Raw genomic sequence first — 18,565 nt, 5'->3', positions numbered from 1 at the left:
GATCTGTGTACCGAGAACATGGATGGGCAGATAAGTCTTCAGATTACAGGTGGATCCAGGGGTTCACAGATGCCATCGGGACTCGGTCTCTTTCTCCCTTGTCACACTCTCACTCCAAGGGCAGTCGTGAAGGGCAATGGTTAGCACCACACCCATCTCTTTTTTGGCTTTATTGGGGTTAGAGAAACATAGATTTTCCTAACGGCTCCTACAGAAACATCCTGCTGAGGATTTTAGCAAGTCTGGTTTGTAGCACATGTCCATCCTTCACTGACTATTTTGTTGGAGGCATCTTTGTTCTGACTGGGTCCAAAAAAAAAAAAATTGCTGCTATTACAGAAAGTGGATTTTGCTCCGCTGACCCACCCTGAATGGGTTCACCTCCAGGAAAATGGGGTCCTGTGAACAGAAGAAGGAGAGCAAGAGGATGTCAGAGAGGGCCAACCTGTTTCCACAACCATCATACTGATGCTTCTGAAGTTAAATGAGGTAGTTACTCCAGGTACCAAAATAAAATGAAAGGAAATTTCCCTACATGAGTGATGCTTTCTTTTACCAACTGTGGATGTGAAAGAGAAATTTTTAGAGACATGGCTGGCATAGTGCTCTTTCTGCAGCAGCCCCCCGCACCCCCCCCCCCCCCGCCACATGCTCTGGAATCAATGAACCCTTGGGTAGCGGAGCCAGAGGGGGAGCTGTGGAGTGTGCGTACACCAAGCTGAGCTCAACAGTCACATCCTAACCATTGCCCTTGTTCCGTGTTTTTGCACTTAGAAATTATTTCTCTCATCGTGAATTCCTTCTTGCAGGGGAGGTACCCGGAGAGATCCTGCTGATTAAGGAATTCAGTCCTGGGTCCTGACTGTCAACATTAGTGTGCCGTGTCCATTTGTCAACCCAGTTGTGACATTCTGTGGTGTTTTCCAGCACACAGACTGAGTTTTTACCCCCATTCAAAGGTCTTCCTTCAGACAACCTTTCCTGACTTGACCTAAAAAATGGCACCCCACCCCACTAGCTTTCTAACTTCTTATCCTACTTTACTTTTTTTGTAGCACCTATTTCTATCTGAAATTATGTCACATATGCTCATTTGGTTATTAATCTCCTGTTTCCTGCACTATGATATAAGGAGCAGGAAGGCAGAGAATATTCCGTCCTCATCCTCTGCTGCATCTCTGTGCCTAGAAAGGTACCCGAGACATCCTAGCCATGCAGTAACTATGGGGTGTGTCAAGAAATAGATGAATGAGCAAACAAAATGACAGCAGCTACAGATGTTAGGTCATAATTCTCAGACCCTTATTATACACAAACATAAACACATGCTCATGAAAAAATGCAACTGGCAATTTTTTTAATGCATGAATAAACATGCTTGTAATAGGCTTCAGACCATGTCCTGCATTTTTTATCATGTTGGTAGTTTTGTATCCTCCCTTAATTACCTTCTGCTTCACTTACTGGTTTTCAATTATTTCCCCAGAATGGTGGCTAAGCTGACGGGATTGTACAAGAAATAAAATAGCGTATTTTGATGTGAGTCTGCTAAGTAAAGCCAGAAAAAAAATGAAGAAGTTGAACTGCATGAACATTTACATTAACTCTGTAGAATTTTATAAAGCACACAGCCTTAAAACAAAACAAAACAAAAAAATAGAAAAGTGACTTCTTTCTCTTTGTATATTCCTGCTCTGGTACTGTCAGGACACTAATTTTCTGTCTTTTAGAAGGTTTTATTTTTAGATTCGAAGCCCCTGCTACAACACAGTAAAAGGTCATGGCATCTACTTGCTCTTGCCCACAAGTGAGGGGAAATTAAAATCAAGAAGGTCAGTTTCATGGTTTCATCTCTCACCAGATTTCTCCTGTTCCTTTGTCTTGGGGGGTAGAGGCGGGGGGCAAGGGCGAGCCAGGCAGAACCAGTAGCCTGTTCTGGAAGCTCTGCTACCCCTCAAGTGCAGTGGGAATTCCTTTCTGCCTGAGTGAAATGTCTAGTCTATAAAACCGGTTAGTAAAACATACTGTAATTTGGGATTTGGTAATACCGCCTTCATTTTGACAGAACCCAGGCTGACCCACAGCATTACGTCAGGAACAGATGTGAATTAATCTGGAGGGGTGGGGTGATTAAAAACTCATTCAGAAAGAAGAAAATTGAGTCAGAGGAGGTCTCCCTTCTATAGGTTCTAAGGAGTAAGCTGTGTTTAACTCTGTTTAGTCCAAGTGGCATTTGTCTCCGAGTGACAGTAACCTTAGAATCACCTTTGTCTCTCTTGATATGTAACGACCTGGTAACATGCATAGAGTCGTGCTTCCAAAAATGTGTATGACAGGGGTGTCTGGGTGTCTTAGTTGGTTAAGCATCTGACTCTTGGTTTTGATTCAGGCCATGATCCTCAGGGTCCTGGAATAGAGCATCACGTCAGGCTCTGTGCTCAGTGGGGAGTCTGAGCTTTCTCTCTCTCCCTCTCCCTCCCCCCCCCCTCAGATAAATATATACATCTTTAAAGAAATACGTGTATATTACATGGAATTAAGACACCTGGGAACTTTTTACATTTGAATCTCTTAAGACTGTTAATAGCTTCACAGCCTTAGGATAAATCAATTAAGAAACCCAGTGCTCAGTTTTGTTTTGTTTTGTTTTGCTTTTCTTCTGAAGAACAGAAACAATTATACCCGAGGCACAGTTTTAACAGAAAAGAAACAATGCGTGAGGTGTGGGGTTATTGTGAAGACCAAATGGGCAATGACTGTATGAAAGTCCTTTTTCAAGATATAGAACACTATAAAGATATGACCAGTAGTTAGTATTAAGAGCTATGGGCAAGTTAAAATCATGGCAATGACTGTATTATATAAAAATTTACTGCTAGTATGTTTTTAAAAGGCTGTGCTACGCTTTGGATTTTTTATAGTTTTTCAAACTATATCCATAGATATGGTTCACTATAGACCTAGATTAATTATTTAATGACTTCAACAACCAACTTCTCTTATTAATTGGTTGTCTGAATAAAGGTAGAAAGAAGAATAATTATATATATATATATATATATACCTATGTATATATATATATATATATATATATATATATATATATATTCATGACTTAATTTTGGGTATATGGCAGATATTAACTGATGAGAATTTTGAGGTCAAATACGTTATGTTGGGTCCTTGTAAAATACAATTCTATTTTCTTACCCAATTAAGTGAAGCCCATGCCAGGATAAATTATGAAGTCATTCAACTGATGATACTCTACTTGATTATTTGTAAGGTGCAGAGTATCCAAATGGAAATGGTCCCCATTCAGCTAACACTTTGGAAGATAACATCTATCATTAACTTTGGAAAGCAAGATGGCGCATACATATAGATTTTATCCATCCAGTTTGGGAGCCTATTACCCAAAGTGGTTTCTTGAAGTCAGGACATTAGTAATGACTGTAAGTCATTCTTCATAGGGTTGTTGAGTGAATATGTCAGGCACTGGCCTAAATATTGGAAGTATTATGCAGAACATGCCAGAGATTGGCCTGACCTCATAGGACTCATATTCTAATAGAGGAGAGAATCAATAAACAACTACATGAAAGAAAATAACTGCAATGTTCTAGGCTTCTGTTCTCCATTAAGTCACCAACAGGGATGATGAAATCAAAGGAGAAAAATATCCAAAGGCATTGGCAACTTCATGGCCCAACAAGAGCCTGAAGGACATGTAGCTCTATGGAGACACAGGTCAATGACTCTCAGTATTGCTGTGATTCCTTTCAATTAATTCTTCTGTTGACATTATAAGCTTTATGAGCTAAACAGACTACAACTAACACGTAGAAATCACAGCAATGGAGTCTGGGGTTACCTAACAAGACTTCGTCCCTGTGACTTGGATGGAATTCCCAAGGTCATGAATGTCCTTGTTTGAGGCTGGGTGTTCTTTAGTCACTGTTCTTGTTCTGTGCCCTCTGTTGTTCCACTATTGCATCTAAAAATAATTAGAGGGAATTCCTGGGTGGCGCAGCCATTTGGCGCCTGCTTTTGGCCCAGGGTGCGATCCTGGAGACCCGGGATCGAATCCCATATCGGGCTCCCCGTGCATGGAGCCTGCTTCTCCCTCTGCCTGTGTCTCTGCCTCTCTCTCTCTCTCTCTCTCTGACTATCATAAATAAATAAATTAAATAAAAATAAAAATAAAAATAATTAGAGTCCCATCCAAGCTACAGTGGCCAGTTTCAGCCATGTTACTTCTTGCTGCTCCTGTTGCTGCTGATAATGACAGCGGATGATACCATCATGGTACTTATGATGTGCCAGGTGGTATCCTTAAGCATATTGGATAAATGACACATGTCAGGTCTTGCATCTTATGAAGGTCATTTTAAGTCTCTATATGTAAAGTAACTCAAAGTTTAGCCTGTATAATAAAGTTTTAATCAGACATTTTTTGTTACTCTAAATGTTTCTATTACTATCTGAACTGCACAGCTCTGCTTCCTAAGGTTTTGGCAATTACATACTTTAAATGAGTCCTATATTATCCAAACCAGGTAAGTCCATGAATTTAATTAGGTTTCCTGTGACTAAATCTATATCATATGTATTCCAGGAGTCTGAAAACTTGTTTAAAAGTCATTAAGCTGCTAAGAGTGTTGCCTGTCAAATAGGGGCTTCTTCAAGATTATAACATGAGAGTACATCTCAATCCCTAATATTATCCCTCTCTCTTAATTTTTACCATTGGAAATTTATATTATGTTTGAAAGTGGAGAAACCAGTATAGCAACTCCATGCCCCCATTACCTGGCTTCAACAATTATCGCTGGCAACAGTTTTGTTTTATCCATATCCAACATATTTTAATGTAATCTTATATTTAGAGAATTAGTGACTGATGATGTTTCCAGATGATATAAGTCTTTCAATGATCTAAGAGCAGAGCAGGAGGGGTGGGGTGGAATGTCTGGATTGATAATGTAGGAAAGGAGAGCATGCATAGAAAGAAAGTGTATGGTAAAACTAGAAAAAGCACGCACAAGGAAAATAGCATTTGAAGGTTAGGGCCTATTAAAATAAAGCTACAAATTCTCTGCCAGTAAGTGGAGTTTCTTTTCCATCCCCTGAAACTGTGATTGTTTAAGCCTTAATCTATAGAATGAGGTGGAAGGGATGCTGTGATAGTTCTGGATCTAGCAAGTTAAGAGCATTAGAATCATCTACTTTATCCCTCTTAGAACACTCATTATTGGGTTACTTCCTCTTGGACCCCAGCCAGCAGGCTGGGGAATCCCTAGCCATATGGGAAGGGCACATGTAAGTGCCCCAGCAGACAATTCCAGCTGAGTCCCTGACTGACAATCAGCATCACCTGCCAGGTACGGGTGCGTGTGTGGGCGCGGGGGGTGGGGGGCTGGAGGAAAGGGGGTACATCTTGCAGTCTCCAGCCCAGTCACGCTCCCAATATAAGATCATGGTGCAGAAGAACCTTCCAACCGCATCTGTCAACCCACAGACTGTGAAAGAGAATTTTAAAAGTTGCTATTTTTGAGCAGCCAAGTTCTAGGGTGGTTTGTTCCATAGCAATAAATAGTTGAAACAGAATTAGTGCTGGAAGTATGGTGCAGCCATGACAAAAATAAATAAATAAATAAATAAATGTGTGGTATTGGCTTTGGGACTGGGAGAAAGCAGAAGCTGGAAGGGCCTCAAGGAGACTTGGTGAAGGTAAGAAGTACAGCAGGAAAATTGTTTCTGGAAGTTGGAGAAGAAAGGACCCAGGTATGCACTGGTAGAAAATAATGAAACTATTGCCTGTGATAACATGGAAGAACAGGTAGGTCATGAACTTATAGAGTTGGCTAAAGTTCTTTCTGGAAAGAATGTTGAAAGTTCCTTATTCTATTGGCCAAATCAAGTTGGAAGGGTGGCTTGGGTTCAAAAACAGGAGAATGGACTCAGTTCCATGGGAAGAGTGACCAAGAATTATGACCTTTGTTCATCCGCCATGGGGTAGGGTTGACAGCTAAAAGGGATACAGAATCCTAGCGGGTAGTGTGAGAAAGCTCAGAAGCCATATGGAAAGCTGACTTAGGAAACCCAAGGAAGAAAAGGCAAAAATATAAAATCTTTACGCCTTGAATAGAGTAACAGGTTGATTCAATCTTTGATTAGGGGAGAGCTCAGCAGTCCTGCAAACCTGCACTTCACCTTTTCTGTTATCCCTGAAAGTGAGCAAATGGGCCAGCCAGAATAATTACAGGTATAAAAAGGACATTTGCTTCCATGAAGAAAGAACAAACCAGTTTCATTGTTTTTCTGATGTGGAATTAAGCAGCTAGGCTGTTTTTTTTTTCCCCCTTATACAGAACTAAAATCCACATCCAAGCAAATTACTCGGCTCTGCTTTAAACAAAAGAACATCATTGTCGAGATATAGGCTGTTTCATTTCTATCACAGGAAGAGATGTTAAGGTAGGTTAATGTCTCTAGAAATTATTTATCCCGGAAAATCTCCTGTGCATTACACTGAAGTAGACTGGGAATTAGAAAACATTAATCTGAAAGAAAAAGCAACTTCTGTCTTCCTCAATAATAGGAGACTATGGTTATAGCCAACCTCCCAAATACCTAAATAGTTAGGTCCTTTGGTCTTTACAGATACTGATATGTAACATCTGTGTTCTATTATGTTGCTGTATGCACCCCGAAGAGGGTCAACCTACCTTCGCACATGGTTTTTATGTCCATGATCATTTGGAGGTTAATGAGGAGGTCCTGGGAAGAACATACAGGGACGCTGGTGAAGCTTACATGTAGACATGGCCTCCTTTGTCCACGATCTTCCTGGTGTGCTAAGGATTTTCTCTGCAGAGAGAGAGGGGACCCCCCAGAAGCTAATCCTGGAGACCACATTCAAACTGTTCAGGGAAGGGAAGAGGAGTCACAGTCAGGTGGGAGAATAAGAATAAGAGGTGAACTCTGCTTGCACAGGCAAGGGTGTGCCTCTGCATTAATCTCCTACGGGCACAGGACAGAGAGCCCTGACTTGACTTCTCTCAGATCCATTAATTCAGGGGTGGAAAAGGTCTTTAAGAGATACCCCAGGAACTCCCAGTTTGCTGTCTCAATTTTAGAAAAGACTGTGAAACCAGGAAATAGAGGCCAGTCCATGCATTCAGGAAAGCAAGCTAAGAAGGCCATGGATTGCTGTAAAAGTTGGTAGAAAAATGGTTACGTTACCGAGCCCATGTTCTTAACTTACATCCTCTGCTCTACAGGGAGACAAAGACCATTTGTGGGAATCCCTGCCCTAGCACATGCTGAGGTTCTGAGGTCTTCAGTGGTCTGGGGTCTCCTTCTTGTCTCAACCCTGCTCAGGCTCGGCACCTAGCAAAGAACATACCTAAGCATAGATCTTTCTGTATAATGGGTCCCCTTGTTCCTCCTTCCCCTCCTTGCCTTTCCCTTTTCTTCAGGTTTTTTTTTGTTAGTAGTATTTCCAGCATGCAAGAAATCTTGGTGGTTGTCACAGTGCTCCCTGTAACTCACTTAACAATAATCATCTTTTGTGCGTCCCATCCCATTTTCTGATCTATGAATTGTGGGATTAGGCTTTACCTCTAGAGCTAATATCCTGTGGTGCTGGCACACAGCCCTCACCCCATCCCCTGTTTTCCTTAATCACAGCCCAAAAGGTACATGCAGAAGATCAGTGTGACTTTTTGTCTTTTTTTTTTTTTTTTTTTGCAGTGCGATCTTTGTTCTGTTTCAGAAATGAACATTATTAGTCCAGATGAACAACTTTATTTTAAACTTTATTTTATTTAATTTAGATATCTATAGGGAGATAGAGGATGAATGAGGAAAGGAGCAGAGGAAGAGGAACAAGCAGGCAGGGCTCGATGCCACCACCCCGGGGTCATGACCTGAGCCAAAATCGAGAGTGGGACACTTAACAGACTATGCCACCCAGGTGTCCCCAGATGAACAATGTTTTCAAAGAAAGGTTAACTTGAGTGTCTTACCCAGGTGTAAGCTGGTATTTCTACGATACGTTTTCTGTGCTAGGCCAAAATACTAACAATAGCACACGACACAGTTGGACACGGAGGTACTTGCGCCACCAAGTACACATTTTTCCCTACTCTATTACAGCCATACAAATATCTGTTACCACATAGTAAGAATGACCTGTGGCAAACATGATTTGACTGGCTTAAAAATGCCTCCCTTGTGGCCTTGGGTTTGGCGAGGTTATGGATGCCTTTGACTTTGACTAGAGAGAAATGTGGGAGAAGTTGCTTTTTCATCTACAAAGCATGGTTAGCTCTCTCCATGAGAAAATGTACTCATAGATGACTGTCCCCATGGGCAGAAGTATCAGAGTAGAAAAATCAGTGCGAAAATGATGAGTGAACGTTAAAGCCGAGGTGGATAGGAAACCAATATGACCCCATGTTTCTGTGGTCTTGTTGGGAAGAACACAGCCAAGGCAGAAAATTCGGTTGAGAACGTGCTTATGAATGTTGGGTCCAGCACCCATCTGGAGGAGTACGAGTCATTTTTCTCCCCAAACAAGTTTTCTCAGCTTTGTTGTTGCGATTGTTTATTTTCTATTAACCTCCTCCTAGATTTTCAGTCTCAAAACACAGTTGTTTTCCTTTCCACAGGAGTGTAAAGGATCCGTGGCTCTATCTCTGAAATGTCCTTTCCTTCCACCTCTTCCCTCCCGTTGGGCCTCTCTTACCACCCTAATTTGAGTGTGAATGCAGAAACAAACCCCCCAATGAATGCGCTCTGTCTTTCCCAGAGCCCTTTGTTTGCATCTTTCCTATAATATTTATCAAATGGTGCCTCGCTTTGGTTGGGTTTGTATTTTTGTATGTCTTACATCCCCACTGGATCATAAATAGATGTCAGGCAATGTTTGCTTTATGTTCAATTTTTCCACAGCATTTAGCTCTGTACCTTGTACAATAGAGCCTCAGTATAGTTCATAAATTGAATTAAAAAGCTAATAAATTATTTCTCCAGGCCCAAGAAGCCTATGGGGTATGATGGGAGTAGCAGCAGGATCATGAGTACAGATTTGAGCCGTGGTAATAATAGTATTAATGGCAACAACATTGATGGCACGTATGTCGAGTGCTTATAGATTCCAAGCCCCATCTGCATATATATAATATATATATCTTATATTTATATGACTTTATGTCCATATAAAAATCATTCTCTTCTAAGAACAAATAGAGGTGTTATTTGTCTTTGTTTTTTTTACAGATATTTATATCATTTTACAGGTTAAAAAACTCAGGAGCAGAGAAGCTAAAACCCCTGTCCAAGGTCATTCATATAGCCTGTAGGTATCAGTTTTCAATTCCAGAGGGCCTGTCTGCAGACACCACCATCAAACAGGTTACTTTGTGCTTCGATCTCTCTAAGTGCCTCCTCTAGGTGGTAGAGAGCAAGCACGTGTTGGGATGTCCTCATGCTGTCTTCCTCCTGCCCCCGCAAAGCCTCTCAGACTCCCTGACCCTCGGAGTGGCTGCCCTGGAGCTACCCTAACAGTCCTCCCCTGCTGGTCCAGATGTACGCCCTGGGCCTTGCCGGGCCCCTCGGGATTGGGCAGGAAAGTTGGAATAAGTTTGTCCCCAGAAGATGACACCAGGGCTCCTCCACAGAACTCACGTGCTGGTGGGCAGAGACTCCCAAAACTATCAAAATTCAAACCAAACATCAAGTGATGCTGATGAAGAATGAAAAGTGCAGCAGGATGCGGGAAGGGGGCAAGGAGCTGTTTGAGGTCTGGGGGTCAGAGAAGGCCTCTCTCTCTAAAGAGGCAATTAATGCAAATTAAGTATATTTAGGGAAACCTCCTGAATTTAGGCACAGCCACCAAAAAGAATATTTTGAATTCGTTTGGCCTTCGCAGTCTTAGGAGAAAGAGTCAATCAAACTAAAAATCGAAGCTTAGAAAATAGCTATTTAAAAAGTCTGAAAGATCCTGTCAGGGCTAATGTGGGCAAAGGCAGGGAACAGAGAAGCTGCGTGGGGAACACGGCCCTTCCCAGCCTCCCGAGGCCCACATTCTGAAAACCTTCCTCCTTTTAGAGGCTGTTTGTTCCTTACCCACATTCTAGTGCCGGGGACCCCAAGCTCTCCTCTTCTGGGGCCCAGAAACTGCTCCTAGAAAAGGGACTGACCCAGGCACAGACAGGCCAGCATGCGTGTGTGCATGCTTACACACACACACACACACACACACACACACAGAAACACACTTCAAAGTCTTCAAGGTCCCCTCCTCTGGTTTCCTTCTGAATCAAAAACTCCTTCTGATAAGGGAGAGACACATGCTCACATGCAAAATGCACACACACACACACACACACACACAAACAAATCGATAGTCACATAGACGTATAGACACACAGACACACACAAGGAATGACCATAACCTATCCTGGTAGGAATATTTTTAGAGTGTTAAGACCAAGGGAAATCTCCTGTTATTGAATTTAAGGTAGCCGGAGTCTACCAAGGTCGGGGGGGCTCGGAGACAGCAGAGCTTTCTCAGCCCTTGTATTGGGGGGCCCGGTGGCTGGCACCTGCTCTGTCTGGGCCCAGGGGCAGGCCTCCTCCAGCTTTTCAGTGTGATGTCCTTAGAGTGTGGGTCTCAGCTTTAAGTCCCTCGAAAAGACATTTCAGAGATGTATTTTAAAGCAAATTCCAGTCTATTATTGAAACACCTGTTCAATCTTGAGACCATTCCTGACGTTTGAGGGATTACAGGAGACAGAACGCAATGGCAGTACGATTTATTAGTTGTCTCACAATCCAGTTTAGAGGAAACGAATCCCCTGCACTTCCTGTCAAATAATTATGAAAATTAATAAAAATCTTTCCATTCATATTTACAAAATTACACCAAACACAATAGATTAATTTCTTACACCTCCATTTTTGGAACAAAGTGGGAAGGCAGGATGAAATAATTTATTTTAACCCTTCTCTGCATTTTAGCCTCTGACAATCAAATTTCCACGACTGCACAGTCATTTGTGGATACAGGTCCATTTCCGAAAAGCTCAGCAATTACCGGCTCGGCTGACATGATACAAGGGAATCCCAACATGCTTTGTTGTTTACCTCAATACATCTTAGGCCTCCTCTATATTGATTGTCTACGAGCCCCTGTAAGGAAACAGAGGCCTCAAGCCCAGTAGTGTGAGTATCCTTACTATTCTTCCCCATTTACATCAAGTCCATTAGCAGAAACAGCTCAGCAGCATCAGTTTTAGGTCAATGGCTTTTAAAATAAAGACTCTATACCACAGAAGGACTTTTCCCAGAAAGGCAGAGACGATGATACAGAAAATTGAAATGGGGAGGCATATGTCAGAAAATAAGAGGAACACAGCTGGTTTAACTACAAAATTCAATCCCTCCCCCACAAAAAAATTGAGCAAACTAATCTTTTTAATTGCATAGAATATTTTCCATCTTCTCCATCCCTCCCTGCTTGTTTCTCTTTTTAGGTCCATTTTATTTGTTTCGTGAGACAGAAATTAGAATATAGACCGAAAGAATTATGTCATAAAGGGTTGTGACTGAGTTCCACTCACGGAACTCAGAAAACTGAGTGATGTGGTCATGTTAGAGGTTGCAAAGATCATGAGCCTTTGGTTGGAGAGATAAGGAGGCCGGCTTTGAGAATCCTCATCAGTAACTGACTTCGAAGGAAATTTGAATCTTGGGAAGAGAAGAAAATTAACTCCCTCCTGGGAGTATAGAAACTGAGAGAAAGGAAAGAAATAAGTAAAAAGCGTTGACAATATAATTGAAAGCAATTTGCAAATAACAACCATTAAAGTACAGATATTATGTCCACCATTTGTTCAATCAACAAATACTAATTGAGTATTGACTCTGCCATGCGTTGTTCTAAACGTTGGGGATATAATGGTGAACAAAATTGTTCACAAAGTTCCTGCCATCATGGAACTTACGTTCTGGAGGGAGAAATAAACAATACACATTTACATTCATTTTAATATAGTGTTAAAGATGGGTGTTACGGAGAAATCGGAAACCAAGTAATGACCTCAAAGATTTACTATTTTAGATAGCACTGTGTGCCCCCAGGGGGGAAAAATAGGAGGGGGCCTGAATTGTAGCTCTTGCTTTTTTGTGGTGTCAACACTCCCACTGTGGATGATTCTGGCTACCAACGTGATGTCACTGAACACAGAGATGGGAAAAGATGGATTAACTCAAAGTTGCTTCTTGCAATCTGACACCAGCTCCTCTGGCATAAAGGAAATCCTAATAAAGGGAGGTGGTGGTGTCTGCATCATTACTGCATCAGTAACGCAGGCTGATGACAGAAGGGTATTCCAGACAAAGGGAATAGCCACTGCAAAGCACTGAGACAGGGCCTTGCCTGATGAGTTAGTGGAAGAGAAAAGAGGCCTCTGTAGCTGGGGAAAAGGGATCAGGAAAGATAGGCAGGCCAAGGTCATGAAGTGCTGTGTAGATCACCATGAGATCTTTGGGTGCTATTCCAGGTGTGATGGGAGGTAACTGGAGGGACCTGAGCAGGACAAGATTTGATTGGGCTGGGATCCCTGGGTGGCGCAGCGGTTTGGCGCCTGCCTTTGGCCCAGGGCGCGATCCTGGAGACCTGGGATCGAATCCCACATCAGGCTCCCGGTACATGGAGCCTGCTTCTCCCTCCGCCTGTGTCTCTGCCTCTCTCTCTCTCTCTCTCTGTGACTATCATAAATAAAAAAAAAAAAAAAAAAAAAAAAAAAAGATTTGATTGGGCTTACATCTCAAAAGGATTCCTCAGGCTGCTCAGGTTGAAGACAGACAGGGGAGGAGGCAGAAAGACAAATTTCGAGCATTTATCAATTATCTAGGCAAAAGATGATGGTGGATTGGATATGAGGGATAATGATAAAGATGGTAAGCAGTCATACCTGGGATCTATCCATATGTGTCTATCATCTATCTATCTATCTATCTATCTATCTATCTATCTATCATCTATCTATCATCATCATGTATCTTTCACATGCCCATATATAAACATATGCATACATGCATGTACCTATGCATATACACATTTGAATTCTGGAAATTTTACTTCAGAGGTGATGTGACTCATCTTAAGCCAAGCACAGAGGAAATGACAAAGCCAGGATGCCAAAACCACATCAGTACTGCTCAGGATGAGATGCTAATGCGAGAATAGAGCTGTTTTGAACCACAGGGCTTGAAGCTGGGCCTGACTGATGAGAGATTTGGGATATATTCTGAAGCTAAAATAGGCAGCATTTGTTCATGAATTAGATCTGGAGAGCAGGGGGAAGAAAAGGTCAGTGATGTCTCCATAGATTTTATCTGGGCATCTGGGCTAATAGTATGGCCATAAAGTAACTTGGAAAGTACTAGGGAAGAACGTATTTATGGGGAAAAGCAAAGCATTTAGCTTTGGATATGCTAAGATTGAAATGTTTCTTCAATAGCCAGGGGTAGTTGGACATGGAGTCGAGTGCAGGAAAGAGGCTGGGCTTGTAGAAATAAATGTGGGAGTCATCAAGCTTGTAAATGGTATGTAAGTCCATTTGATAAAAAAGCTATGGAATAAGTGTAGCTAGAGGAGATACGTGCAGAGGCCCAAAGCCTGTACAATTTAGTTGTTAGAAGACCGGAGAATCCAGCACAAGTAATTGAAAAATAAAGGATAGTGAACTAAAAATAAAACAAGAGAATTCTGTGTTCCCAGAAGCCAAGAGAAAAATATGTTTCAAGAGGACAGTGGTCAGCTTTGCCAAATGCTTTTCAGAAATCAAGAAAGATACAGACTGAACTTTGACCATTGGATTCGCCAACGTGAGGCTCACTGCTGACCTTGGCAGTGTTTCAGTGGAGAGGAGACTGGGGAGGGTGTTGAGGTGAAGCTTCATAGAAGTAATTTTGAGAGAGAACAGGGGATCGGGCAATGGAGAAAGTCAATATAGAAAACACTTTCAAGTTTTGTTTTATAGCAGAGCCAAGAAATGATTTAGTAGCTATAAAAGCATGTGGAATCAGAAGAGCGATTTTTTAATAAAAATATTATAGCATATTTGTGTTCCAATCACAATGAACCACATGGAAGGGAAGTCAGTGATACTGTAAGGAAAGGAGAACATTCTAAGAACAAAGTCTTCGAGTGACAGCTTAGGAAGAAATCCGGAGAACAAGTGGAAGGGAGTGCCGTTCTTACGTTGGCCTGCAGACCATTCATCCACCATCACCGGACGAAAGGCAGAGCGTAGGGTACAGAGAGAGGCCGGGTGGAAGGTTGGTGGTGCACACGGAAGACCAGGGTCTTTGGATCGCTTCTATTTTCTTAGTGAAATGAGAAGCCAAGTCATCAGCTAAGAGCACATAGTGGAGACCAAGGTGTATGTGAGGTTTGAAGGGTGAGGAAAAAGTGTTCACTGGCTGGACAAGACTGGGGAGGGCATCGGCTGTAGGGCTGCCTCCCAGCACTGAAGGTGCCCTTGAGATCTGCTATCATAAATGCCAAGTGAGGCCTGTCACCAGTCAACATGGCTGGTGTCTTCTTCCAGTGAAATCTAGCTGTTTGACTACAGTTGAATCTGAAAGAAACTGGATTTGATCAAGCTTGGAGTTTTTCAAAGCACAGAAGAAGGAAGAGAGGGGCATTTATGATACAGGCATTACCTCGTTTTATTGCATTTCTTTATTGATCTTCACACATATTGCTTTTTAAAGTTTTTTTTATTTTTATTTTTATTTATTTTAATTTTTATTTATTTTTTTTTACAAGCTGAAGGTTTGCGGCAGCCCTACCTTGAGCCAGTCTACCATTTTTCCGACAGCATCACTTGCTCATTTGGTGTCTCAATGTCATATTTTGATAAGTCTCACGATATTTCAAACGTTTTCAGTATTACTAGATTTGTCATGGTAATCTGTGATCCATGTTTACAACGCACCGAAGGCTCAGATAATGGTCAGCATTTCTTGTTAGCAATAAATTATTTTTAAATGAAGGCGCGTATGTCATTTTTTTTAAAACATAATGCTATTACACACTTAATAGACTACAGCGTAGTGTAAATATAACTTTTATATGCACTGAGAAACTAAAAAGTTTATTTGATTCACTTTATTGCAATTCTCACTTTATGGTAGTGGACTGGGAACGGAACCCACGATACTTCCAAGGCACGCCTGTAATGGTCTATGGCCTCTAAGCTATGCAGTGAGGAAAGTGGAAAGGGATGTATGTATGTGGTGGTTGTGGTAGTGGCTGTGCCAGTGTGATGATAGGTACCAGTGGAAGTGAGATCCTAGTGGGTCTGGGGTTGGGAGCATGAAGGAAAATATAGAAGGAAATGGCCAGAAAGAGCAATAAGTTAATTGAGATTTTGGAAGCCGTACACTCACAAATAATAACAAAGGAAATGGAGGAGTTTTTTTGTTTGTTTGTTTAACACCCAACGCAAGCATCACCCCTGATAATTGAATGGCAATCTTGGAGGGGGGGGGGGTTCTGGCATTGGTATGTTTTATAAGTTTACCAGGTGATACTACTCTGCACCCAGAGCTAAGAGCCACTGGCTTATGGAATTATATTTTACTTGGTATGGGATGAGGCCTGGACATTAAGATTTTAGAAATCACTTCTGGTTTTTTTCCCCAAAAAACTTTTATGTAGTAAAATATACATGACCTAAAGTGACTATTTGCATGGAATATCTTTTTATTCTTTTGCTTTTGATTTTTTTGGGTCTTTACATCTAAAGGGAGCCTCTTGTGGACTGCATGCAGTTGGAGCATGTGTTTTATCTAGTCTGCCAATAGCTATCCTTTGATTGGAAAATTTAATCCATTTACATTTAAAGTAATTACAGATAAAGAAGGACTTGTCATTTTGCTATTTGTTTTCTATATGCTATATAGCTCTTTTGCTCCTCATTTCTTGCATTAATATTTCTTTTTGTGTTTAGAGGGGTTTTTTGTTTGTTTTCATATATGTGGGAATGTATTTATTTATTTAGTAGTGAAATGTTTAAATTCCTTTCTCATTCCTTTTTGTATATATTCTATTGCCATTTATTTTGGTTACCATGGGGATTACATTTAATATCCTAAAGTTATAACACTATTTTGAATTTTTACCAGCTTAACTTCAGTAATATATAAAAGCTCTGCTACTTTATAGATCCATCCCTACCCCTTTTTGGGTGTTGATGCCACAAAATTATATCTTCATACATTACGTGCCCCCAAAACACAAGCGAGTTCTTTCGAACTCATTAGCCTCTTAAATTACGTAGAAAACAAGATTTGGAGTTACAAACCAAAGCTATAATAATACTAGCTTTTAGATTAGTAATTGTTTCGTTTTCTGGTTTTGTTTCTCTCCTGAAGTGTGTGTAGCCAGTATAAGAATCACGATTGTACTTTAACAAACAAACAAACATGGTTTATGGGCACCGTTATGAAAAAGCTCAGCATACAGGCTGCAGGCTGCCACTAACTAAGCTCCAATCTGGACTCACCTGTCAGCTCTGTAGCTTACTTCCGGGGAGCTGCTTCACCTCTATAAACTTCAGTTTATGATCTACATACAAATATTAACACTGACCTAATAAAGTTTGTACAAGGGTCAATGTGATGTCTGTGTTCAACATTCAGCAGTCTGACATCTCGGAAGGCCTTATTCAATGCGAGCTATTATATATCATTGTTACTATTTGAGGTGACAAGCAGATCTGGATTTGGATCCTGCTCCGACAGTAACGTGTTTCCAAAACTTTTAGGCAATTCACAACTCGTTTTTAGGACATCAGTTTTCTTCTGTGAAAAATGAAAGGATATTCAGGAATTGTGGTTCTCAAGCTTTATCCAGTATCGGAAACATGGGGAGTTTCGGATTTAGCAGCTTGGGTGTCAGGTTTGAGAATTTGTATTTCTGATTAATCCATTCTACTTTCTATTGATAATGGAGCAGAGGGTCAAGAACCTGTGTAACATACCCCAAAACACAGTGAAATGAAAGAATTCAAAGAATTTGGAGTTAAAGAACCAGAACCCAAAGGCTGAAAAGAGTCTTGGTGTTTGCCCGCTCCCCTCCCATGTACAAAAGAGGAGCAGAGGCAGGTCCAAGTTAAGGCAAACCTAGAAGAACACCCTGATTTGGACCCCTTGTTCATGGTTGCTCCCTGGCTTCCTTCAGCTCATGCAGCACCTGGAAAACAAGTTTTAATAACGTAGACCTAGTTTTGCTAGGTTTGATGTTTGATCAAATTTCCCTAGCCAGAGGGTGCAAATGGGATAACAATAAAAACAATAGTTAGCTTTTATTAAGTCTTTACCAAATGCCAGGAGTACAGAAATAAACTAGATTCCACGGGCCGTCACCAGCATTTGCCATTCGTTACCATTATTAGTACTTCCCATCCTGAAAATCCTCAGAGCTGTCTCCTGTGCGCTCACAGACAAGTTGGTGTCTTTGCCAAGTTTTATTTTCCTCCAGTTCAGGCCCCTTCAGTGATACTGGATGGATGCTGGAGTTGTCCATGGGGGGGTTGGCCGCCTGTAACACTTAGGGCAGCTGTTCTCCACCACCCTGAGGGCTCTGCCCTGAAAATGATGAGCTGGACACCGCACCATCACTGGTACCCACAAGGCTCTGGAGACTTCAGGGCGCCAAAGCCCCGAGATAGTGGAGGACCTCAGAAGTGGCTGCCCAAACTGAAAAGCTCCTGGTCCCTCACAAAGCTGCACCCTCGTGGAGACAGGGCTGTCCAGCTTCCTAACTGAAATAGATCTTGAGTTTCTGAGCCAAGTGCTGATGATGGGAAAAGTGTTAAAGGGTCTTCCCCTTTTGGGACGGTTAGTTTGCTCACTCCTTTTTAGCGGCTAGGCATTTGTTGGCTACCAATTGTATTTCTCAATTTAGTATCATCAGCCTGATTTAGAGGGAATTCCTTTAAGAATTGGGTGCTCCCAGAGCCAGAGAGTTTTTGGTGGTTTCGTGATTGCCTTTGTCTGTAATGTATAAATGTGTTAGTGAGAATTGATAGACGTTGAATCAAGGGACTAAAAGCAATTTTTTAAAGAACTTTTTATTTGGACGATTTTTAAAATTTCAGAAAAAGCTGCAAAGAATGGTATGAAGTTCGCTGATACGCCTCACTCAGCTTCCACTGAAGTTAACATGTTACATAACCACTCTACGTTCCTGATGTCGCGTTTTCTTGTTCCTGGTGTTAACCTTAATTACTTGGCTAAGGTGATATCTGCCGGTTTCTCCACAAAGTCATAATCTTCCTCTTTGTAATTAATAAATACCTCAGGAGAGATGCCTTAAGATGATCCAAAGATCCTTTCCTTCCCCTCAAACTATCTGTCAATTTTAGCTCTCCTATTTGATTTTTGCAGTAATTACTGTGGCATTTGCCTAATGGTGATTTCCCATTCCTCCCTCTCTACACTTATTCTTTAGAATCCTTTAGTAAAGAGGAATTTG

Source organism: Vulpes lagopus, chromosome 22 (assembly GCF_018345385.1).
Source record: "Vulpes lagopus strain Blue_001 chromosome 22, ASM1834538v1, whole genome shotgun sequence".
Classification (NCBI taxonomy): Eukaryota; Metazoa; Chordata; class Mammalia; order Carnivora; family Canidae; genus Vulpes; species Vulpes lagopus.
This window is presented reverse-complemented; position numbering follows the sequence as displayed.